The 27,091-nt window shown below is 40.0% G+C and overlaps 1 protein-coding gene across 2 annotated transcripts in view; it reads left to right on the top strand.

Annotated features, from left to right (window-relative positions):
- LOC108034159 (uncharacterized) overlaps window positions 1–27,091 on the top strand; it is a 75,345-nt gene that overhangs the window by 12,994 nt on the left and 35,260 nt on the right. The window lies entirely within an intron of this gene.

Below are 27,091 nucleotides of genomic sequence, written 5' to 3'. Positions count from 1 at the left end.
TAGCCTCTATAGAAATTCGTTCTCAATTTTATAATTATTGCTCCTCAGATTTATACCAGGTCAAAGGTTCTCCAATAAAATTCTATAATCTTCTGTCACAATTAATCAACTTCAAAAGATTCATGGGACATTTTTATAGTATTTTTATTGGGCCATAAACTAAAAAAAAAAAACTATTTGAAAAATAAATAAAAATATTAAAAAAATGTTACAAAAATATTTAGCTGACCGCGTCTTAACTCAAAAATGCTTATATAAAACCCCATCAGCTTGGCAATTTGGCTTTTCGCAAATGATTTTTATGAGCCTGGATGAAAAGGGATGAGGATGCGAATACCTGGAGCTGCTTCGGCTTCATCAGCCCGCAGCCAAAACCAATGAAAACTTCTTTATCCCTTTACCTTCTATATTTTCACTGGCAGGGTTTTTTCGTCCTAGGACTATCCCGTCCGAGGAGCAGTGCTTAAAAGATGCAAAGTAACTGCTGTCCTGGACCAATGATGCCACATCTTGAGGCACTTTTTGAGCCACTTGCAGCCATTCGAGCTTCCTCTTCTCCGCCTCATTTTTTCGTCATTTTGCCCTGCATTTTTCTCTTTGCATAGGAAAGCCACAGAATCGACATAATGCAATTTCATCTTGGTCCCGTTTTTTCCTATTACGCTACTCCATCTGCAGCTGGCCTTTTTTTATTATCTTTATTGAAGTGGCTTTTTTTTTTTGGGTTGCTATTAAGGAGGTGTACGTTGCTTTTAAAAATCATTGGAAAGTTATAAAGGTTTCCTACACATCTAATAATTTACAATTTCACTTGGATGCAACAATGCTCGAATTGGAATCCCTTGAAAAATCAGGTTTTTTAGAGCAATATATTCTCGTTTTTGTATGTGCAACAGATTTCGATTTTGCTTTCTGTTTGCATCTAAAATCTCCAAAGCGAAGCCATAAATCAAACTTTGTTCTATATTTTTTTCGAGCCTGTTATCTCTGACTTCCTCCCTCGTTCCGCTTATCAAAAATCCCCCAAAATCTCTGGTCGCGCGTATTTTTCCTCACACATTTTATTCAAATGCTACGTGTTGCACTTTTTCAACCTGCGCATCGCTCATAACTTTTCACTGACCATTTGGGCTATTTTTTCCCCAACTCCTCTCGTTTTCCTGTCTGGCTTAGAAAAAGCAAACACCACTTCACGAGTTGTAAAAAACAGAGAAAAATACAATTTAAATTCAAATTGTGAGCGATTGTAGAATGGTTGAAAAATTGTGTTCAGTAAGATTTATTTGAGAACTCAATTTAATTTACAATATTTGCTGTAGAGAAAGACCATATGTCTTCGGTAAGATAATTTTAACGATAATTTGAATTTAATTTAGTTAGATATTATTTTCCGCCAATGCTTTTCCGGACCTAGTGCAGTTTTCGACCCTCTGGCTTTACTCCGTTCCTGATCCATATTTATTTCCCCAGCCTGTGATTATTATTTCATTTGGCTTCTGCTTGTGTGCCCTGCGCAGACTTTGCTGCTTTTTCATAATTTTTGCGACTTTGTTTGTTTGAATTGTGCGCAATGCTGCGTTTCTGCTGCTGAATGGTGGGTGGCTGGATTGGATTTGCTGCGATTGGAGGTCCGCATGTGGGGCAGATTGCCATGTTGCTGGCGGAGCGTGAAACGCGGCAAATTGATTAGCATTTAAATTGCTTGCGAAATGTGTGTGGCACAAACAGCAACGGCGGCAGCACCAAAAATTAAGCCATAAAGCTGAAAGCGGACCGTGAACGGTGGGCTCTGCATGTGCAGATCTGTCCACTGTCCTCTGGCCAGCTCCATCTGTCCGCCACCCACTCTCCTGCCCTCTCCCATTTGGATTCCCATGGCTGCAATGAATTGCAAATAACGCATTGACCGCACTGCACCTTTGCCGCCACCTTTTGCGGACAATCCTGGGTGAACCTCAATTCCGTTCTCCCCATCCAGCTGCATTTATATGTGCGATATCTGTCCAACTTTGCCCGACTCCCGACTCCCGTGCCGGCAAGCGTTGCATGTTGCTGGCACAACAGCAACATAAATGGCAGCGGCAACATTCGTTGCGTTTACCGCCAAAAACAGAGAACTAAAAACAAAAACAATGCAAAAGGAAACCTGGACAAAAAGGTTAACAAAAAAAAGAACAAAAAACCGAGTGCACAACACGGGCATAAAATTTTTCATGAATTCGTAATTTATGTGCTAAAATGTTATCGTTGTTATCGCCGCCTTTGTGTGAGTGAGCCCGTTGTGGGGGCGCTGTTGTTAAAAGTTGTTGGCCAGCGAATTGTTGTGCACTTACGGTTGGCATCAATGGAATGGGAGGGCGGCGAGCTGGCCGAGGGGCGTGTCCCCAGGTTGTGCCACATTTCCAGTGCCGGTTAAGCGGTCGAACGTGCTCTAAAAGGACAAAAAGTAAAAAAACACAATAAAGCTAAAATGGTTTATTATCAAGCATTTGCTGTAATTAAGTAGTCGAAAATTTATGAACATTTTTTGTTTTGGATTTATATGGTTAGTAACAAATATGTACTTTAAAAGATGGCTCCAATAAAATACATGTTCTCCTAATATAATCATATACTTTGGAAGCAATCTTAAAAATTGTGTTATATATGATCGTAAAAAGTAGTACATAGTAACAAGTAATTTTATAAAAAATATATACAAATTTATAGAATAAACACAATTTGCCTTATAAACAAATTCAAATCATTCTTGGAAACAATACATGATCCCCTGTGGTTATCATAGATTTTAATTCATGATTCGTAAATTGAAAACATTTTTAAATTTGATCATAAAGAGTTGTAAATATTTCTTGAAAAATAGAACGCCCGTAAATAATTTACCTTATAGAAAAATGATTTAAGATGTCTGTCAAAGTCAAAGCCACAACACAAGCCATGCTGAAATGTTGACCTTACTCCTTTCTCCGCACATTGAATGAGAAGGAACTTGATTGCATATTTTAAACAATTTGCCTGCCTGATTTATCAATATTTTATTATTTATTAACCCGGTAATTAAATGTTCGCACACGCATTTCGCGTCTTTATTGTGTGTCTCAATCGTGTTGAAGTTTCTCTTTCATCTCTTGGGGGCCTTTCATCTCGCAGCCCTCCATTAAAAAATATCATAATCAATATCGATGACAACGTCGCCGGCAAGAACAACAATTAACCTTCTTCGGCAGCTGCGTTGCGTTCTTAATGTGAAAATGCAAACAAGAGTAAAAAAAACAAGCACACTGCAAAAAAAAAACAACAAGCAACTCAATTTGCCACTGTGGAAGTTTCTGTCTGCTGTTTATTGTTATTTTTACTTGCTCATTGGCGAGGCGATGGGTTGTTGCTGCTGCATATGTTCAGCCATCGTTAAATCGTGGACACTGAAACCCCGGCAACCCACTCCGAGTTTCACCCCCTCGCCGCCACTGGCAGCAATAAAAAGGATGATGACGTGGCATTGATGAGTCGCCAGTTGTCGTCCAGCCGCAAACATTCAATTGAATTGCCCAACAAACAACTGAAACAACAAAATGGCAAATTCTCTAAAAGGCGCTTCACATGCGGGCTGGAAAAGCGGGCTCTGGGGTGCGGTGTCTTCACAAAAGGTCACCGCCGGCGGGAGACCTTTGCCTCTATGTTTTTATTTTCGTCTGGCCAACCGCTAAGTAAACCGATGGTCCAAGCATTAAACTTGATAATGAAATTGAAAAATATAGCAGGCGGGCAAAAAATACTAACGAAATAGAAAGGGATCGAAAGGGGTAAGTTGGAGATTCAAATACCCTTTACGAAAGAAAGATATTCAGTCAAGATTTTGTTTAATTCAAAAAGTCGGTTTCTTTTTCTGAAATAATTATTACACACTATAAATGTATAAGCAATATTTAACTATGCATGAAAAAACCCTTTGTTTGGTAGATATTCTCGGAGTCAGATATTTAAATGTATCTTAAGAACTCTGCGCGTTATTTATTTACCCAAATTTAAACACTGTTGCAGGGCCAACAAAACTGCACTATTCAAATAAACATTCGTTTCAATATTTTCCCACTGCTGCATCCATTTGCATTGTGAAATATTTATGAAGTCTTTTTTGCATAACCAAAATCCCAAATGTATTTATGGGTTTCACATTCAAATATGCACGCTGTTATTTATTGAGCTTCAATATTATTTTGGAGCACTTTGTTTTTTTCGAATTTAAAAATATAAACTGCAGTGGTTTTGTTTTTTCATTAATTAATATGTACATTTGCCAATGTACATATATTATCTAAGAATTTTGTAAATATATTCTCGCTTTTGATCTTCAGATTTTAATATAACTTTGTATTGACTTTGGCTTAGAATGAACCATAAAAATATCACTAGATTTCTCTAGAGTAGAGCAAAGCTCGTTGTTCATCATTTGATTTTTAGCAGGGAGTCGGTCACATGGAGTACACATCCATATACAACATATCCATATCCATTAAGCTGCCGCCTTCAGCGATTCATGTTCGCGCTCATGTCCAGACGTCGCCTTTCTGTTCTCAGCCCTCTGTTCCCTTCAGTTTTTAAAATATACTGAAAGAAATTTCAAGATCTGTATAAGTCTTTCACCCAATTAGTTCTGAAGAGTTTAAATACGCTAATATGAATATTTTTTATCGACAAAGTCAAATAATGAATATTAATAAAAGAATTAATATAAATATAGAACCGGTTCCTTTGAGATTGCCTTATTTTTCAAAGTATTAAAAAGTGAAAATGGAAAAAAAATGTACTAAAATAAGGTGTTTATTCCGCAAGCTCTTTTACTTTTTTAAACTCTTGAATAATTATCTAATAGTCTTCCTGTTTTTCCAGTGCACTATTCTTTCCCCTACTTTTCCCTTCTGCTGTCATCGGCTTCTTTTTTGGTTTCGCTTAATGCAGCGCGCGACATGCAAAGCGGTCAATCCACTGGGCCCCTGCTCTTTGGCCCCTGGCCCCCGCCACTCCCCTTTCCATCGCCCCCTCCACACCCACATTACCAACCACGCCCCCAAGAACTGACCTTATCTCGCCAACGTTCGACGACATAATAAAACTCGCTCTGCTCCGCTTTTCAGCATTTATTCTGTTGTTTTGTTTTTCTACTCTCCCGTTTTGGGTTCAGCATCGTAAAACATTTTTATAATGCGTTCACGTTGTTTGCCCGAAGATCGTTTAAAGGTTTTTAGCTGGCCTGGGAATTATTGTCTTGGAAGAGGCCTTCCACATTGTAACTGAAGTACGCAGACAGTGCGTTTCGGTTCCGAATTTGTTAGTAAAAGAGTAGTTAAATAGATTAAAATACTAATTAGGTCTGGCGAATATTAATTTCTTTGATTTTTGGTTACATATTTTTAAGAATACAGGTTCTTTTTCTATAAAAATTAATATTTTACATCCAGTCATATGGTTCTGGGCATACCTCTTAAATTGAGAGAAATCTTGAAACCAAAATTAAGTATTTTTAACAATTTATATATTCAATAATTATGTATTTAACAATTTTATATGTTAAATTGACTTTCGGATGTTGCTGAAGCTTTGCCCGAAAATCTCAAAAAATTATACCGAAAAGCATTCCAACCGCTTTTACACTCTTGTCACGACGTGTACCGTGGCATATCGCTTTTTCATTTGCATTGCGGAGGTGGCTCAATTCTGTCTTCGGGCCATCAAATATTGAGCGCCTTTTAAGTGACACTTTACATCAGCATTGACACTCAGGGTATGTCGCTGTATCTGGGCTGCCTATAGGGTATATACATCCCGCCTGCTCTTTTCATTCCCCGATGCTATCTCCGTCTCCCGTTTTAGCTATATAGTTTGCGTGAGGATCGTAAAGTGTGTGTTTTATGGTGCAAGGCTTTTTACGAATTGTTTTTTTGGGCTGCCTCTCTGTTGCACCATTGATGATGAAAAACTTGTGACTTCGTTTATCGATTGACTAAATTTAATGGCTTTCCTTAGTTCGCCCCTCATTTGCTTATGTTTATGCCGGTGGTATTTCATCGATTTCTGGATCGTTTGATCTTTCCCTAATTGGAATTCTCCTGGAGTTTTTGTTCCGGTTTCGCCATTGCGTTTGAAAATGAACGGAAGCAATGGTTGGGAAAGCTCTTCTGGCTTTTCCTCTCCTCGCAGGTGGTCGTGGGATTGTGTGCATAGAGCTTGGTTAAACTTCCATCGAGTGCTGCTTCTGGCGCCTGTCAACTTGCATCGATAAAAATCTGCAGCTTCCTGCAATTTCCGCTTTTGACAATATGCGGGCTGCATATAAAGTTTTCCGCCCTCCTCCAGCTCGCTTTTCCTCCTCTTTTTCCCAGCAGCCAGGTAAATATGTATTTAGATAAGTGTCACTTATCTAGACCGTTCAGCTTAGAATTCCCATTCTTCGCCAGCTCTGTCGTCTTATTGGAGACTCTTCAAACTGACTGTCGCACACGCAATTAATTCCCTTAATTGAAATTGCAACCGCCTTCTGCCCACCTAATTGGTAGTTGCAGTGGGCGTGGCCACAAAGGAGGCGTGGCGGGGTCAGGGGGCATATCACTTGCATCGGAAAGTGGCGCCCAAACGAAAGCAACCAGCAGAAGCTGAAAGAACGAGTTGCGAAAGATGAGAGTCCCGAATGGGAATCGAGGACGAATGAATGAATGGCTGACTGAATGGGCACAGTGGATCGCTGGAATTTGTGCGCAATTATTAAAAAGTATAGCGATGGACTTTATATTTTCCTTGGAATTTTCCGAAGAGCTGTTTGCTATAAAGATTCGACTTGATGCCAGGTGATTACCACATTCTTTGAGGGAACGCATAAAATTAAACCTTTTATTGGACCAAGAGTGATTAGGTGCTATAAAAAATATTTAAATACCAGGAGTATTTTATTGCTGGGATAGTTAAAGCATTTAAAGTATCAGGAAAATGTTTCAATAAAATGTGTGTGGTTTAAAAAAATTCATAAAATTTAATTGTAATAACAAATTTAATTTTCATAATTAAAATTGTTGTTTATAACTGATTTTTAGCTGGTTAATTGCCATATATTCCACTGTGCATATCGCTCGACAAATGAATGAATATATGGATTCCTTGGCAATTTTAAGGAGGGCGAAAGGCGGGTGTAAGAAGTGAGAAGTGCGGGCGAAGCGACAAATGCAGTAACTGGAAAATTGCGCGACAATTAAAGATTTTGCGCGGCAGTAAGAAGGGGGCTTGTGGGGGCCGAAAGGGGGCCGGAAAAGAGGAAAACAAGGCGGAGGCGTTTTCATCTCTGGTTGTCGTTGCCCCGAATGTAAGTCAAGTGAGGCGTAAAGTGCATGCGGGATAGGGGTGAAAGTGTGCAAAGGAAAACCATTGCACCGTAAGTCGCCTCGGCTCTTTTACCCATCCCCATTTCCTCCTCGATTTTCCCCCTTTTCCAGTCTTTTTTCGTCGCTGTAGTTGTTGTCAACTTGTTGCAGGCGAAACATTGAAGATCTCTCGCTGAGGCGAATGTGACAACTTGGCTGACAAAATGCTAAAAGATGATGTGGCGCAAACTTTTTTCTAGCGTCTGCCCGGTTTTTCCGCACTTCTCTCGCTTTTCAGCGTGCAACAAGCTGTGCCAACAAATGACCAAATGTCTGCCAAGTGTCGCCACCAAAAACGGCGACAAAGAATCGTTGGCGACCACCCAAAGCGAAGCCGTTTTTCACGTAGGCTGAATTTAATTCTAAACAACAGTGTGTCTTCATCTCTTACTCTGACATTCTGTGTTTTCCTTAAGTCGTTTACACTTTTTGGGATAAGTACCAGCACCAAAGGACCTTTTCATTGTTTTAAATATCTCTTTTTTTAACTTATAGCCCTTTTATTAATGATTTTTACGATTTACTTTAGTTCACTCAAATAAATACATGGTGCTTTTCATTGTCGTAATCACAGTTCTCTCATGTAAAATTCTTCTAAAACAAAAAAAGATTCTTTACAAGTGCAATTATTTCGCTGTTTTCTCTTTAATGCCGAATTTTGGGTAAAATACCCTTTATTTTACCTTTCAGGTTAGTTTGTATGATTTGGAAACCCTTTTTTGCGTTTAAGCTAAGCGCGTTTCAAATATTGCTGGTATTTTATATAACAATTTAAGTATCAGCTTAAAATATGAGTTTCTTAAAGGGTATTTAATAGAACGAATCCTTTTTTGAAACGTCACCTCTCGTTTGCATTGAAATACTTTTCCCGCGTACAATTTATGAGCAAGCAGCAGCAGGGAACAACGGCAAAAAAAAGGGGCTAACAAATTTTCGGTGGCGACCACGCGGCGTATGCGCAATTTTCCCCTATGCGAAGCCGTAAATCATTGCGGCCAATGCTTGACATCTATGAGAGAGTGTCTCGGTGTGAGTGTGTATCTATGTGCGCGTTTCCGTGTGTGGGTGTCAACGCCCCTCTGTGGGCGTGGCAGATGCGTGTGTGCGTTAATCTTAACCGCGACTGCAGTCGCCGCTCGTCTTCACGTTTTTCTGCCTTTGACAGCGTCGGTCGGCATTTAGTTTTAATTTATGGCACATTTGCTCACTTTATGTTCATTTCTTTCGCCCAGATGAAGGCACCACCCACCCATCTAGCCGCCACCCCTGCACCGCATCGCGCCCCTCGAGAGGATTTAATTGCTTTGGAAAGTGCACAAATTGCTAGACAAAGGGGGAGAAGACTGCCCAAGAGTCTTTGAAGATCTTTTGTTCTTTAAGAAAATACTAAATAAGGCATTCTTCAAGGGTAGGCCATTTAATCATTGATTTCTATTGCTAGCATTCCGCAATTGAGACACTAATAAGATCAGTATATAATCCATTTATAATTTTATGTAATCATTTTTTAAATTTTATTAAAAACTATTAATGTTTTGATACGCTTTTCCTTAGTTTTTAAATAAAATAAATGTTTTTATTGGGCAAAATAATATTTAAGAACTTTAATATCTAAGCTTAGCCAAGTTTTACCAAATGCCCCATTTAGTAAAGCGATCATAATCCTATTCGGAGCCTCGACTACTAAGTGACTAAGACCATTGACCCACCATCCTGCAACAGGGTTGAACAACGCGGATAACAACCATGAAGCACGGGTATTAATTTGGACTATTCAATGTGCCACTTAATACCAAAGACGTGTCAATTTCATGGCTGACAGAATCGCCCGAGATGATGATGCGCTGCTCCTTCTCCGCATCGTTGACATCCTTTACGGAAATTATGGATCGAGGGCGGAGAGGTCGGAGGAGGGTCGCCACCGGGGATTAATTACAGCCATCAAAAGTTATTAGACGCAATTATCGCAATGTTGGCAACGTGACTACGATTTGAGGCCACTTCAAGCTGCCTGATGTTGAGTGAATAACCATGCTGCAAATGTGACCTATTGCGTCACATAAATCCCTGGTTGGTTATAGATGAAAAACCTGTGATGGACATAAATGTTGAGAAGTATTTGTTCACTTTTTTCATGCTTATTGCATGATCATGTGAAATGGTTAAAGAAAAATATAATGAAATAAGCAACTTCAGAAATTTTTGCAGTACTTTCTGCGTTTACGAAAGTAAGTAGTTTGGAATCTATTAAAATAATAAAAGATGTCAATATCATTCTTTTAAAAAGAAAATAATAAAATATTATTTTAAAGTTAATATTCTTCAAAATATGAAGTTTTGTACAAATATTCTACAGCTCAAAAATAAATAATATTTATTGTAGATTAGGACTAGAGCGAAAATCCACTGAAAATTCATTTGTGACTGGTCACTCTTGTTAATCTGAAGCATCAACAATCCAAATACATTTCCGAATACATCAGGCAGCACTCTGGCTAATGGCATTAACAATGGACACCGCAGCAACTGTTGCTGCAGCACCAGCAACATAAACAGCATTAGCACACTAGCAACAAGCTCATCAACATCTCCATCAGCAGCAGCAATTAAATTGTCCGGCCGAGAGCAGACCGAGAATTTTCATTGCTTCCTCATCGGGGCACTTGCACCCCATTTCCCCCAATGAGTTTCCCGCTTTCCACAGCTCCTTTCTCCCAATTTCTCTCAGCCCATGTCCGCTCGACATTTGTCAAACGTTGCTGGTCTACGGTGGCCAAAACCGCAGTCTCTGGACCTCAACTCCCCCAAATATTCCCCGCCCAGCCCACAACAAATGATTTGTCAGCTGGCACAGAGGAATCTTTCAAAATTTGTCGCTGCCTGGTGTAATTAACACTTACCGAAAAATTGAACTTGCCCCAGCCGCAGACGAGGCACATATCCATTAACAATGTCTGCTGCTCCCCAATTTCCTTCTAATTTCCCGCTTTTCCAGCCAACGGGAGTGCCAAAACAATTAGAAACAGCCGCGCTTCGTCGCTTGTCGGTTTGTCATTAACGCAGAACGCGACAAAAATGATCAGAAGCAGGAAAATGGGAAGGAGACGAGTGTGCAATTTCCACTGCACAGGGGAAAATCCATAGTTTCTATTTAAACATGAATATTTAAGTGAGCTTAGATATTGTTATTTGAGATGTAATTAAAGGACAGGTTTTCAAATGTTGTTATTTAAATTGATTTAAATGAAGCAGAAGTTAGAATAAAAATGTATGGGTTATAAGTATATAAAAAGTATCATTCAAATTCTAACATAAATAACTAAGATGATTTTAAATAATTTCTTCATTTTGTTTTTTTATATGAAATTTTGTTAATATGAAAAAGGCATAAATCATTTTAGGATTATTTCTGTTTAAAATTTAAAGGAGACTGTTTGCAAATTTTACCTTTCTGGATTTTCTCTCCCTGCTGGAATATTAAAAAACACTTTTTGTCAACTTTGTCGCTGGCGTAAATATGAAAACTTTTGTTGATTGAGGCAATTAGCAATTGGCCTCGCTCTTGGCCCGACCAAATGTTTGTCTAATTACACTCGGCACACACTTTACACAGCTTTCAGCAGGCTGCCATTTGTCTTCATTCTGTGGCAACAGCAGCAGCAGCGGCAGCCACTCGCTTTATTTGCCTTTGTCACGGCGGCAACATGCAGCATGCAACATGCGAGGCAGCAGCAACATTGACAGACTCCGTCAACGAGACGTATTTTTTGCGGCTGAAATTAATGTGGCAAAAGTTTGCCAACGCATGGCAACTGCAGCGAGCTGTCCCCGGTGTTCTCTACCCCATCATCCAAAGTTTCTGACATTTCTTTTTTGGCCCGAGGCGCCTGTGGTTTTCACTGCCATAAAATTATACTTTATAGCATATTCCGGCTGCTGCTCCCGGCCGTATTATAAATAAGTTTATGTCCGCCCGGCTGCAGGGCCAAATGTTTAATTACGTATTGGGGCGTGGCCCGGACCCCTATCAGAAGTGCGAGCAAAAGAGTTCCCCAGAAAAGCTGACAAATTGATTGATGATCTGCTATAAAATGTCTCGTTTGTTGTGAATGTAACGCAACATAAATTTGCAAAAAATTATAGCGGGCCCAAAGAAAGGACGCTGAAAAGTCCGGAGAAAGAGTAAAATGTGGAACAAAGCCTCAGGCCCAGAAGCCATAAAAAGTGTGAGTCAAACAAGGAGAATTCTGCAATGTCTGAGTTGGTTCGACGAGGAGTGAGTGCAGAAGTTATAATTAAAAACATATGTGCCATGACCCAGGGCGACCAAAGAGTGGAAAAAACAGAGAAAGAGGGAAAGTTTAAAAAAGAGGGGGAAAAAGAGTTGTGCTGAGTTAAATTGAAGTTTACTTACCCCGAATGGGTTAATTAGACGACCGTGGCGAAGTCAAATGCCAACTGAACTGAAACCAGTCAAGGTCAAAAAATACCGCAAACAAGAGGAAAACAGAGAGTTTTGGGGAGAAGAAAGCTGCTGCAGTGCTGTGCAGTCACATTTCCAATTTTTAAGTGTAAAAGCGATTTATATATAAGTAAACTTTTAAAAAATGTTTAATTATCAATAATATTTCTTTAATTATATAAAAGCTTTTTCCCAAAGACGTAATGTACTTGAATTAAAGATAAAGTATCTTTCTAAACAATTTGTGTGTGGCACCTAGGAGCAGATAGTCCTAAATCATTCTTAAAGCGTTTTATGCCAGCTCACATCAAGGTGTATCTTCTACCAAGTGTGGGACACCAAAATTTCCAGCTTTATGGCCGCAATTCCTCGCCCAATGGCAACTCTTTAAGCCAAACTATTCGAGCCTCGAATAACACCTCCTGCGATCCCCAACAGCGTCGTTTCTCCTCAATCACCTGGTGGTAGTTGAGCCATTTCTCTTCGCTAACAAGCCCCAGTCCCATTTGCTATCAAAGAGGACTGTACTTTTACCTGTACCGAAAAATCGCTGAATCGTCACAAAATCACTTTTACGATTTTGGTTTATATACTCACATACGGGTATATATGGCAATAAAGAGGAAAAAATAATATGGGAAACTAGCCCAATACAACCGAGAAATCTCGGCCCCAAACAGACCGAGATTCCCGCTCTGCGCTGTCGTTGCAAACTTTTGGCAGCCACTGTTCGAGGCTCAATAAAATCGCACGACGAAGGAGCTGCTGGCAAACAAAGTAATTTTTATAGCAGCCAAAGCCAGCATCTTCCCCCGCACACATGAAGCCCAGTCCTACCATATATGGCCGAATACTTTACTTATATTTCCTCAACTTTTTCACCTTCCTTGGGGTTTTCCAGCTACCATCTTCCTTTTTATTCGGCTCTTTATTTTTTGCCTTTCCGCAACGTCACAAAGTTGCCGCAATCTGTTGAGGCTGCTCCGGAATCCGGAACGCGAAAAAGGTGGAGTTGTCTGGTAGTTCGATTCGTTAGCTACGGGGGGTGAGAAAAATGGCAGGGGAGTGTTGGATATTCATAGCTGACTGCCAACAATTTACGCCCCGCATTACACAAACTTTTTCCTTTCGCTGGGTTAGTAAAAGTCAGCGTGACTTTCCAATTGCCGGGTTTTGCTCGTATTTATTTACATTTATAAAAAATATTTCCCTACACACATGTGCATCAATGTTTTCGGGCTCCCCTAATTCCGAGAGCTGCAACTTATTGAAAACGAATGGCGTGTGAAAAATTCGATGGTTTTATTTTGATTATGAGTTGCCATGAAATCGAAGCAAGTCATATAGCACACATATATCAAAAAAAAACGCATAAGACTTGCAAAAAATATGGGACACATGTCGGAAGACTTATAAAGTGATAAAGCAAGGGGCATATATTTGATAAGGAAGGGAAGGGAAGACTAATTTTTGTTGGTCATTGAACCATAAAAAAAATAATATTAGGAGCATAATTGTTTACTTAAATAAAGTATGTAAAGAAAATTAATAGAGGGTGGTTAAATCAAAATCAATTCATAGTTCTTTCTTTCATTTTAAAAGTTAAACCGACCTTCATAAAACCTATTTCAGTGAGTTAATCCTTATGATACTTCCCAGTAGATAGGATAATTACTGTCTTCCTCAACTGGTTTCCATTTCCACTTTCACACACAATGGCGAATTATCCCAAGCTTCACCACATGAGACGGAAATCCACTCAACCAGAAAGAGAGAAAGATACACGGAGTGAAAGAGAGGGAGGTAGAGAAGGGGCGGATTGTGAACTTCTACAAACAGGATGACACAAATTAGGTCTCAAAATTAGCCAGCTTTGCGGAGGAGAGAGTTTTTCAACAGCAACAGGATCGGCGTTATAGTGGGAGGGCCATGGGAAATAGTAGCAGATTTTCCGGAAATCTTTTAGCTGGAAAATATTTAGGCACAAAACGCCAGCTAACTGTTGCTCGAGCACGAAACTTGGCACAGCCGGAATCCGTTTCCGGGATTTGTGCCTACTTTTCGTGGCCCGCATTTTCCCTTTTTCTGTCTGCGACATAGAACTGTTGCACTTTATTTTATTTTCCTTTTTTTGCAGCAGAGTTGCACATTTTTTAGTGTAAATATTATTGGCAACAAACACTGAAAGTGGCAAGCGGGGGTGTGGCAGGCTGACAATGGGCGTATGAAGTGGGTGTCTGGGCCTAACAGTTCATGGCTGGGTCGGAAAAGTCGGAAAAGCCGGTGGAGAACTGCTGAAGTAGCTGCTGCTGCTGTTTGTGCCGCACTTTAAATGCACTCGAAAGTGTTTGCTTATGGTACTCGAAACTCTCTCACACTCGTGCAGCTACAACACCCCCACTTGTGCTGGGAAATATATATGTTTATATATATACAACACTTAAGCTTAGTTTGGACGCCTTCAGCTTGAAGTTTTTAAAGTAATTTCTTTTTTCCACCTATACCATAGACCTTGTTTTACTTCTGCTGCTGCCACAGCTGAGGTGGCAAGCGTTGTCTCTTTCCCTGCAACTCATTCCCTTCCCATCCGGAATGCATTTGATGTTTTTTATAAATTCCCTTGGTCTTGTTGATGTTTTTTTAGCTGTCACTGTTGCCGCTTGCAGGCAACTTGCCTCCTTGCTGCAGATGTGTTGATGCTGCTCCTTTTCCCTGCCAATTTTCTTGTGTTCCAGCTTTTCCTACCGATTTTCCTTTATTCCCATGCTGCTTTAGCACTGCCTGCTTTTCCTGTTGATGCTGTTTGCTCTGTTGTTGCTGCTGTCGCATTCTCTCTGCTTTTCTTCCATGCATTTTAAGTGCATTTCGGCCATGTCCGCAGCTGTGTGTGTTTCACCTTTTGCTGAGCCATTTTTAAGTGACTTGCCGTCGACATTCCGCCGACTGCTGCACAACAACGTTTTCATTTTATATTTAAATATTAAAAGTTTAATATTTATTTATTTAAAGAAGCTGAGCAAATTTTATGCATAGAAACCAATTCTCAATTAAATTAATGCATACACTTTTAAGTGATACATCAAAATCTTTTATTATTATAAAATTTCTCGCTGTGCGCTCCCCTTCGCCCCTGCGCGCTTTCACCCACTTATAACCTATTTTTTGTGTGTTGCATACTTTTGCGAGCTGCCGTTCTTTTTCCCGCTTCTTGTTCTCTCGTTTGCCAGCCATAAATCATCTTGTTGAGTGCCACACTGTGGCAAAGGCTTAAAGTGTTAAATCAGCACAAAATGCTGCCTGAAGGGGGTTAACGGGGTTCCGAGGGGGTTAAACAAAATGTGCCAAGCATACGGCGGCAAATTCAAATCACATTATTATATTTTTCATGCTTTCTTGTGGGAGGAATGCGAAAACAGCAGCCCACATGCACCAACAACTTTAGGAACTAGCAATAGAAATTTTCAAGTAAATGGAGCTTAAGTTGGGAGAAATTGTGAGCATTTAAGTGTACAAAGAATTTATAAGTAGCTAATAACCAGAAGAACAAAAACATAGTTTCATAGTTTAATTAAGGCCAGCTGCAGTTCACCTTAACACTACTAGTCAATGATTAGTAATTAAAACGAGTCAATTTTCCCTGAACTTCACGCATGATTCCGCTAATTTCACATTAACTGATACCTGTTACTCCAACTGGCCAGAACAATAAGCCAATAAGCAATATTCCGACCCCAGGCTTCCGTTTCAATCTTTATCCTGTTAGCCGTAATGAGTTCAAGTCGCATCGCATGACGTCGGAAGGTCCTTGAAGGAAGCCCGCTCCCTTGATAGCGGCATTTAACCCAGCAGAGGGTCGTAGAGTCAGACCGCCGTAAACTTTCGAGACCGCAGTTACCAAATGGCCAAGCCAACCGGAGCTATCTAAGCCAGTGCACACAGGGGTCCGGACCTTAGTCCTGGCGCCGGATCCTTGTCCCGGGGCCTCAGTTCCAGGCCAAGGCCCTGATCCTTCGCCCTACTCGTTGAGTTGCAAATTTTAATCCCAGAGTGAAGCTTAAACAAATTTTGTGCCTCGACCGACATATGTGGGCATAATTGAAGTCAAAATGGGATACGGAGCACACGTTCGCTGGCTTTACACTGCGGGAAAAAGTCAATGTGTTGTCAGTCGATTCTGCAGTTTATGTATGAATGGGAAACCCAAGGCGAAAATTACTTGCAATTTATTGTTATTAAAGCAGTTATGTTGTTATATTTTAATTCTAAATGTTTTAGAAACATTGTGTCTTGAAAATCAAACTAAAGTAAATATTTTTGTAAGTCTAAATAAATAATAATTGTCTGACCATGACTTTTTTAACCACTTTTCGAAATTAATTTTTTAAGTGAAATTCTCCCTCTCATACAGACATTGCTCACATCGGTCTATTGTATTTGCATTAGTGTAGTAAATGCAAAGTGTTATAAGCTTTATTATGGTTGCCATAGCAGCAGCCTCCTCTTTTCCACCGAACACCCCTGAATTTGTTCCTCCCCAAAACCTCTGCCACACATCGAAGGAAAGGTCGGTCCCAAGCACGAGCCCCGGCTTACGTCTGGGAGTTTTCTGTAATGATGTGCCCAAATCCCGCACACGCAGAGCGAACTATAATCCGAATTCCATCTGCCGGGATGCGAGTGGACCGGGGAGGGGTTCGGGTAAAACAAAGAAATTGCTTAACACTATCTTTTACTTACACAACGGTGTGCAGATACTCTAACTACTACTTATTTAGACAATCCATATACGCCGGGCATAACAATTACCTTACGATTTATGATGATTGTTTGTTTTTTCTTCCGGTAGAAATAATAGCTTTATACAAAAACAAAATTAACAAATAACATTTCTTAAGCTGTGGACCCTTTTTTAAAAATAGGGGCTTCTTTCGGTTAGTGACATCGCCTAATGGGAGACAAATTGAATCACTATTTCACTGCTGCCCCATTGTTGTCTGAGGGTGGCGAAAAACGTTTGGTAAAACCCAAAAATGGATTGATAATATCCCGCAAATGATTAACTTGTCTGAAAGTTTTTTGTCAGCGCCTTGGGGGCTCTTAGATGGCTGCAGGGAGGGCTGCTTATCGAGGGACCGCTCACACATGTAAGCCCCCGTATGCTAATAGTTTTCCGAGCTTCCAACAGATTTGTCAAGCTGTCTTGTGCCTGCCCCTCGTTGCTCCCCGCCCCATATTTAAATCAATCCGGCACCGGAGGGCTACCGAAATTGAGGCGGGGATAAGTGATTGCGGGTTGCTCATCAAATTAGATCCAAATGGCATCGTTGATTGGCCTGCGTAACTGACAGCTCATAATGAGATTGGATTTTTCTCCCCAGTAATTGATAAAGGGTTGGCTCTGGCAGCGCCCCCCTGATTTATGCAACTGTGTCAATGTCAAATGCCGGCCATAACTCTTTGGCCAGCCCTCGCAGCACATAAATATTGTATCACATGGCGTCATAAAAGAAATAATGATAAATAACCAAATCAGCAGAGGCGGCAGCAGCCGAAACAGAAGTGTCCCAAAATGACTTCATTGCAGTGGATGTGGATGCGGCACCAGAAATTCATAAACAAGGAGACAAGTCCCCGAGCCGTATATATATCTTATACAGCCCCCGATCTCAGCCCGTCTTTGCACTTCTCCTATCCTATCCGCAACGAGGCGGTAATAAATCTCTTGGCGAAAGGCGAAAAGGCAAATCGTACAGATTATTAGGCCACTCCGAAATTCTCTCCTTCTCGCTTGCCATTGCGTCAGGAAAACATCTGGCAGCTTTTGGAGGATTTTATGGATTTGCTGGGGGAGTGGGCGTGTCCCAATAGAAATACTTATGTTTATGCGATGAGCTCAAATTCTGACAGTGGATTAAGCATTTGCATAAATATTGAAGACAGTTTGAATACCAAAATCATCAACTGAAAATCTAAACTGCGGCGAGGCAAGGCCGTAAAAAGGTTGTAGTACAATGTTAATAGATAAGTGGGAACCGAATAAAGCGTTGAAAGTCCATGAAAATATTATATTCAATATACACATATCTAAAATGCATATTTTTGGTGAATACACATTTTACTGAGTCATCTATGCTTTCCGAAACTGGGAAAGCAATACGGCATACTTTATTAATATAATTTCCAAAAGTTTTCGCACTTAAAACTCGCACTGCACCATGGAGCCAAATTTGGACTCCCGAAACGGCTAATTGCCGGCCATCTGTCAGCCAACCGCCAACGGCAATCAAAAAGTTAAGAGCCAGAAGAGCGACAATTCGACCGCAAACTAATTTATTAATCCCCTTCCACTTCACCTAAGAGCGAAAAACTAAAAGTTTTAAAGCTTCCGGCTTGGTCCTTTTGCGGGCCAAGCTAACCGCTCTCGGACATGGCTAAAATATGCAAAACTAACATAAATCTCAATTTGGAGATTTATGAAAAAACACACACACGTAGAACCTAGAGCCACAGCAACTAAAAAACCGAGAAAAAGAGTCGCCCGCAGAGTAATAAAAAATTTGTAATTCCAATTCAGCACAAAGGGGAGAGATAGAGCGCGGGAAAATAGTTGCACCGCAGCAAATATCACCAAAAAATACCACAAACGACCTAGCACTACAAAAAAACCATTAAAATAAAATAACCAAAAAATAAATCGGAAACCGGGTGAAAACCCCATGCTGGGAGGGAAAAGTGTTGGGAGTGAAACGTTGAAATGTCGAAAAGTAAACCAATATATGGGATGCCGATACCGATCTCAACGAAAATATATCCTGTATATTGCAAAAAAATAGAATGTATCAATCACCGAAAAATAAAGATAAGCTTTTAGTTATATTTTTTTTAACCTTAAATATAAATACATTTTTTTTACACATTTGGAACAAAATAATGATCAAAATAACCGCTCGAATATCATGTTGATAATGGTGGATATGCTGATATAAGTGTAACTTAATAGGCTTTTGGTTAAATTTGGTGTGGATAATTGTATATAGTTTTCTAAAATATTATTTTGATTTAGCCAAAAAAAATTTTGTCAAAACAGGAAAGAGGAAAATGAATTAAATAAATTAAAATTAATTTAAATTTCCATTTCGCACAAGCACACAAGTAAGCCCACACTCCCAAGATAAATTACTTACCGTAAGTTCACCCACAAAAACTGGCGCTCAACAAATTGAAAAATAAAAAATGCAGCATTCCGCGAATAAAAAAATCCTCTGGGGACAAAACTACTGGGAAGAGGTTGGCCACGAACGGCGGACATGACAAAAAAGGGTTTTGCCTTTGCCCTAATATTTTATTTGGCGCCCAGACCCGCCTCACCTCCTAGATTTCCAACAGCCGTGCGTGTGTAAAATCTGTCGCAGCTTCGACTTCAATTATTTTTTACACAATTTTCTTGTCTCTTTCGGCGTTGCGCTCGCTTTTTTACTAGTGTGGGTGCACCGAAAAAATTTTAGATTTCGGATGCAGCAGTTTGTTAATTTTTCTGGTCTATTTATACGAAAATATGTAATAGAATGTTTAGTTATACATTTCTAGCAATGAGATGTCAGAGATATTTTATACATATACTATTATTATATAGAATTTTTACTTCAGATGGCAATATAGCAACATGTATTTTTTTTTAAGTAATGCCAACTAACAGTTGAAAATTAATGACATCTCTTAAAAATAACATAGTAGAGCTCACATTCGAAGTCCATTGAACCTTTCAATATTGAATAATATCGAACCTTTCAATACTTGTATGACCTTCTTTTTAAGGTACTAATTTTTTATAAATTATTACACACGGATATTTCATACAGTTTAGCAGTGTGCTTCTAGGCTTTGCACATTTTTTGTTCTCGCTGTTGTCTTTGCTCCTTGCATATTTTCTTTTTCGGCGCTGCTCATAAATTTTGGGACTGTCCGTCGGCGGTAAAGAATCACTGCCGCCGCCTCTGCCGACCTCGCAGCTCCGGCTGCTGTTATTCTAATTTTATGGAAATTCCTACACTTTTTCTTGCCTTCGCCAGTGCCTTTTCTTTTCTTTTCAGCGCACAGATTTGTGTTTGAGAAAAATCTGTTTGTCATACGCTTCGTTGCGCCTCATTTTGCCATGGAGAAGAAGAAGAGGCGGGAATAAAAGGCAGAGCGGCCAAAAAATTTATTTTCCGGCCTCCAAAAAAAAGAAAAACTCCATTCAAAGACTGGACAGTGGGTGCCATAAGTATGCCGCTTCCTCTGGCAGCCAACTGCAAAGGAAAAAACTTTTCACAACGCATAAATTTGCCTGCGTTAGTTTCTTTTATTATTTTGCGCCACATAATTCTCCCCGAGCAGCCAGCATATGCTCAACAACTATACGCCACCCTTTAGATCCCCAACTCCTCGTTACGGTTCCAAAAATTTGATTTTAAAGCAGGCGCAAAGTGAATTTTAATGATGAAATAAGTCCACTGGGCGGCCATATAAAAATAAAACTTTTCGCTGGGTTCCTTTTTCGATTTTATGCCCAATTTAATCGGAAAGAAAAAAATTGGAAAATCAAGCTCTTCAAGGCGTGGGTATATAAAATAACTATGAAATATATAGCTCTGAATAAGTATTTTAATATACACGGAATGAAGAACCTCAACTTATATCCAATATTTATTTCTGCTTAAATTTAAAACTAAATCCCTTCATTTTTCATTTTATTAAAGGAAGCGTATCAATGCAACAGAAATATCAATTTAGATTCGTTCTAACTCCCGAAACCAACAGAACAGCAATCAGGCTCATTTGATTTCACATTATTAATTAATTCATGGAAACGCCAACAAATTAATTAAGAACCTAGCGAGCGGAAAAACGCAAGAGGGAAAATTGGGGATAGAAAGAGAGGCGTTGTAATTTCATAAATTTGATTGTCACGCCAGCGAATTAGTGTCAAGCCAATTCCAACTAATGAGCAGCCATTAAAAGATATATGGAATTATACATACATATATACAATTAGGCCCTTAAATGAGGGGAGGAGACTCTTCTTTTTTCGCATTTTCAAAAAGGAACTACAAATGAGTCGCCTAATATTTGTTGTCATTTGTCTATTTATGATAATTAAGGTTTGACATTTTTATGTTATTAATTCGTTTGACACAGAGTCAAGCCCCACCCACGTTTTTCTAATTTTGTCACCGTTCAACGGATGTCGTCGACCACAAAAAGTTAATAGGCAAAGGGCCACAAGTGACCCAAAAAAAAGAAAGAAAAGCTGAAGAAAAACAAAACGGCGAAACAACACAAATAAAATCAAATGAAACGGGAAGGTGAGAAAAGTGCTGCCCCTCTCGGAAGTTTTCCCCCATTTTCCCGGCGGCATTAACCGTTGATCGGTGAGAGCATTTAAAAACTACACAAGCCGCCCAGAGGCGTCCAACTTGGCTCGTAAAACTGACAATAAAAATAGGGGCCTTGCAAGGGAGGCTAAGTGGAAGTGGGTGCAGATCTCCCCTGATTCATGCACTCACTCAATTCTTCCCTGTTTTACATCAGAAAATCCCTCAATGACAGGGTTCCCCCTATAATGCACAATGCGTTTGCACGAGTGACAAGGCATAATAAGAAAAATATGACAGGAATTTCATGTTATAAGCATAAGCAAAGCGCACTCATTACAATAAATAAATAATAAAAATTGTATTTTAATGCTTAGCAAGGGCAGGTAGCAATTTTTCTTCTTTAATTTAGTAATTTTCCAAAAACTTATTGTTCTCTGCAATCAAGTTCCTTAAGCACTTTTGCTATTTAATTCCCTCTTTAAAATACTTTCCCGAAAACTACCGCTAAAAGATTGATCGCCCCGCAAATGCCAATGTCAAAATCCCGACCGAAAACACTTCAACTCAATTTTCAACACTTTTCCCCTTTTTCCGAGCAACCACCGTGCTCTTTTCCCGCCATGCACTTTCCCCCTTTCCCAGGAAGTGAGTTCGGAGTTTATTTTTATAGATTTGAGGGCAGACAACAAAAAATCAATTGTCTTACACACTTGTGCATCTGAACCATTCCCATTTCACAGTGCTCTTTTTAGCTCGAGGGCGTCGCAAACACATGACATGTGTCAGAAGCAGAAAGGGAGCGGGGAAAATGTAAAATAAAATATATGTACGTACTGGAAAAAAGTGTCATAAGGATGGGATGAGCATCCCAACTCCTCGTAAACGAGACGGGCGTGCTGCTGACAAATAAAACTGTCGGTTTTAATAACAAAACAAGAGGACGGACTAGGGAAGCCCGAAGATAGAGAAGTGCACTTCTTACGCTGACTAAACCATCTTGGGGCGACCCCAACTGACTTCTTCATCTGACAGATTACAGCTGCGATAAACTTGAGTTTCCATACCTAAGTCTTCCCGCTTCTGTTTCATTTTCAATTAGAAATAACCCAAGGCTGATAAGTCTGTTCATTTCGAATATGACTTTTCCTATTTCAACCAGCCCATAAATATATCAAAGCTCTGACTGCATTTTCATACGTCAAGGGGAGTCACAAATAGAAAATGGGTTTAAGAACTTGCCCTTCTGATAATCCCGGCAATTGAACTGAAAGAGTTTTGAATCTTTGATAAAAAGTCATGTAAAAAATTGAAAAATTAATAAAATCACATTATATTTCCTTCACAATTATTCTGCTCTAGAAAATGTAATGAAAAGTGCTCCAACTTAATCTCAAACTTTAAATGTAATTTCTAACTTTGAGTTTAGCTGCAACTTTAATCAACATTTCTCTTATTCTTTCCCTTTTCTTTGTCTTTCAGGTAAGTCGCTGAGAACTTTTCCGACCGCCCGCCCATCGACTTCTACCATCTTCCGAAATAAGGTAAACAAGGAAAACACTCAACTTCTTTGTGCCCTGCGAACAACTGTGTCGTTGTCGTTGTCGTCGGCGTGAAAAAATCCATTAGAAGTGGAACTATGTCAATCGATGGCAGAAAGAAAGAACATTGAGTGGCGAAGGGGGAGAGAGGCAAAACGTACCCCCCAAGTGTGTAGACTAAAAACAGGGAAAATTCGGATAAAATTTAAAATCATTTTCCTAATTTTGTAACATTTTCCAGAATATTGCCTTGTCTTATCCTTTTAATTGTAACCCAATACTGAACTTATGAAGTAAAACAAGACCCATTAAAAAATGTATTTCTAACCAAGCCCCTAAGCGGATTCAGATAAATCAGAATAGGAAATGAATGAATGTGCACTTCAACTTAAAGTTCCCCACAAACGATTGATCTGGTCACCTCAAGTGTCCACCTGGGGGAGATTTCACTGTCCCGGACACATGTGTATGCTAAGCTGACGGCACATATGTATGCTGGCCTGTGGTAGCCATGAATTATTTACATACCAAGCCACCCAAATGCATTTCTAATGTTGCGACAGTAGCAAAACAGAAAGTGCAAATGAGATTTGGCTTTCACTGCGAAGCAGAACGAATTTGTTGCCGGCCATCGGACATCAATGGATACATCTTATGGTGGCTAGGTCAAGTCAAGCTGGCGCTCAGTCCTATTGATTTTGGCCGGAGCATTGCCTTTGCCCCGGTTTCGGTTCTATATGTGGTCTGAGATAAGGCTCTAGTAGCTCTCTGACTCTTTAAATTCAGGGGCGAATTTTCAAAAATAAATTAGTTTCAATTGAATTTAATTGACAGTCAACCGGAGGTTCGGTCTCAAAAGTGACTCATTACAAATTTAGGACGCTTTCAAAACTGATCTGAGATAAGCTACCAATTAATGTTTGGCCTCTTTGGGTAGTTTTCGGCGAAGAACATTGTTTTATTAATTACATTCAACCAATGACAGACATAAAATACCTTTAAAAACGATCCTTACAGACAATTTGTCGAAAGAAACCCAAAGTAGCGTAATAAAATAAAAGAAAAAGTCAACCAGATACCTTTCCCTTTTTCAAGCAAAGACAAGGGTGTATTACATTTTCCCGCTGTTTCGCCCAGACAACTTTCCCCATTCATTCCATTTCCATTTTCGCGCGGAAATTCCGCACTCAAAGTCAGTCGCACAATCAGTTGGCAAACAATTGAATGCCTCATCAGCAGGCGAAGGACTTCGATTGATATTATGGGACAGCCATTCAGGGGGATCCTTTCACCGATTGCCACGCCCCCCTCCCTCGACGCCCCTGTAGACAGCTGTTATTATCAAATAACCGCGCAGCATATCAAATAACAAGAAACAAACTTTGTCAACACGAGTGGAGAAAAATGCTGAGCCAGGAGGAGAAAGGAATATGTATATCTACGTATATAGATGGAAGTGGGGAGGGCTTAACCCGACTGCAAAAAGTCTCGGGTATAATGTAGCGGGGAGCGGGCATGTTTGCACATTTGTTGGCATTTGCAGGATATTTGTGTATCCCCTGGATACACTTTCCTCGGGGAAGCCAAGTCGAGTGCAATTTGATATTATTGCCAACTGGCAAATACACTCCAGCCATTCCATTGTATCCGTGTATCTTTGCATCTGTATCCATGTATCCGCATGTATCCGTGTGTCCCTGCATCTTGCACATCTGATGGCTGAGGTTTTGCCCATTTGTTTGCATTGTTCGGCGTGGCTGAGCATTCTCTGCCCTGAAATATGATTAAATATTTCGTAATGAGACTGCGGTATCCTTGCAGCCACCGAAAGGCAGAAAGAGACGGCTGGGCTAATTGAAACTGTCAAGTTTGTTCTGTTTGTGGCTCCAGTCACTGCCAGGTGCCTCGAAACTTCGTCTCCCCAGAATGTCAAGTCATGTACGAGTATGTGCGTCTGGTATCTCGTAGATAAATATTTGCAGCCTTGGGTTTGGGGTCGGTTCATTAGGGAAATGTGCGGGAGTTGGCAAAATACAAAATTTGCTCCAAGTGCTATACCATAGATAAATGCTTGGGCTAAAGTTTGACATTTTTCGGAGAATTCTGATGTACGTGCGGCGTGCGGGTAAAATACTTCAAGAAGTTTTCCGTCCTGGAGTGAATTTGAAATGTAATTGCAGGGATTATCGTGAAAAATTATTAAACAACTTTTGTTATTTTTTAAAAGTTCTATTTTACAATCATGAGGTATTTTGTAACATTGAAATTGAACTTTTACTACAACATATTTGTTTTTGTTCTCTATCGTATCCCTTAAAAGTAAAACCAACTTCAACAGGCTAACAAATTTGAACCCATTTTCAACACAATATATTTTTATCAAAGATCTCAAGTGCGAGCGAGATTCCAATCAGAACTAGACCTATCCCAACACTTTACACCACCAAGGTCACACACAAGGACCCATCGAATCGGAGAAGGGAAAGGGCGATAGATTGGGGCTCATATCCAATTTCAGGCTAACATTTTCGGTTGAAATGCTTAAATTGTTTTTCGTATAAATTTCAAATTAACAAGCCCTCGACTCGGGAAGTTAACTGATTTATTTCGGATTTGTGACAACAACCGGAGGTCGTCGGGACACATAAAACCCTTTTCCAGCCATCCCGCCCGGCCTTGCCCTTGGTCGCCACATGAGCCTTTTGCTTCGGATTGGTTCTGATTTTATTTCTGCGACCTTTTTTGCGGGTGCTGGGCGACTCATAGGATCAAAGGATTACGCAAAGTTTGGTGATGCGTAAAATGAGTTTGATGTTGATATAAACATGTTGATGATGTTTTAATGTAAATAAACCTGAGCCGGTCCCATGATCCATTCTGAGCCATCGATTCCGTGTAATGATGTGTAATCTGTGGAGAGTTCTCTCTGTTGACCCGCTTTAAACAAACCAAATATTGAAAAGGCGGATGGATTGAGCAGCCTCAACGGTTATACCAAAGAAATATAATTTTAAAACCGGCATAAAATATTAATGCCAAGTAAAACAAACCGCTGGATAGTAGTTTATGAAAACATTATACAAAAACGAGAACATTACCTTACTTCTCACACCCAAAGCTTAAGTGCCAGCTTCCATATGCTTATACCATAAACTGTGACCCCTCAAACTTGACACGAACTCTGACCGCCTTCATTGAATCTGACACAGGGAGAGTTTATTAAATAGAAACTGTCTTCGCAGGATGATGAAGCTTGTATGAAATTGATGCGTGACCGCAGCACGTAGCTGGGGCCATAAATTCCCTGGCAAGTGTTTTAAAAAATGTTTATAATTTTTGATGCTCGACTAGCGAAGGGTCGAAGTTCGCCTTCGCTTTGAAATATATCTAAGTATCTATTTTCGGTTGAGCCACACGTTTGCACCTCAGAGCCTGGGAACTCTCGGCACGCGTTCCGAAGAACTTACTCAAACAGTGCTGGTAGATGAGATATTTTCCAGCTAAATTGGGGTGTTCTTTAAACTTTTATTTTTAGACCTGTTTTTGGGTATCTTTCACATTTTTTAGTGATAACTCGGTAAGCATGTGGCTTGTGAATATTTTTAGTTACAACTTATAATTTAAAATTATAATAAGCCATTTTAGCTTATTTACACATTCAAGTAGATCAAAATAGATAGCCTCTTTGATCCATGTTCGGCAACACTCGCCGCAATGATGGGAATTGCCAGAAATTGGACGAGAATGAGGAGGGTTCAATGTCCCCGAGGCATCGTCTCAGTGACAGCTACAACCGGGACCTGCGAGAATCCTTCGACTACATCCTTTTCCTTTTGCCGAGTTGGACGTGCGTAGTTTTCCATATGACTGCTCTGGGAGTTTTGTGACGTGTGTGCTCCTGCTAATATATATCCTTAAATGCACAGACAATATTCCCTTTGCCTGTTTGGTAATGCGCTTATTATGATGATGCCACATAAAATAACAATTTAGTTGGGCATTACACAATTTGGGGGCCGTACCATATGCCCGGCAGAAGTCAGATGTTACTCAATGGACGTCCTGCATCGAACCTGTTCCCATGTCCTGCTCATTAATCCTTAATGAATTAATCAGCACGTGGCCTCGGGTCGTCCTTCTGTTTGTCTGTTCCGCTTTCCCCAGCAGGATATGGCCAGAAAGACCTGGTTTATTGATATTCGTTGACTACCTGGCGACTGCCAGGGCAACTTCTCCAGGTGTCTCGAGCTGGGTCTTTAGAAAGCAAACAGCTGCACCTTTTGAGACCCAAGGTTTGACTCGGAATTGAGCAATTATACTTGCAGA

The sequence above is a fragment of the Drosophila biarmipes genome, chromosome 2L (assembly GCF_025231255.1).
Source record: "Drosophila biarmipes strain raj3 chromosome 2L, RU_DBia_V1.1, whole genome shotgun sequence".
In the NCBI taxonomy this organism is placed as follows: domain Eukaryota; kingdom Metazoa; phylum Arthropoda; class Insecta; order Diptera; family Drosophilidae; genus Drosophila; species Drosophila biarmipes.
Note: the sequence above shows the minus strand (reverse complement) of the source record. Positions and strands in the feature narration are given on the sequence as shown.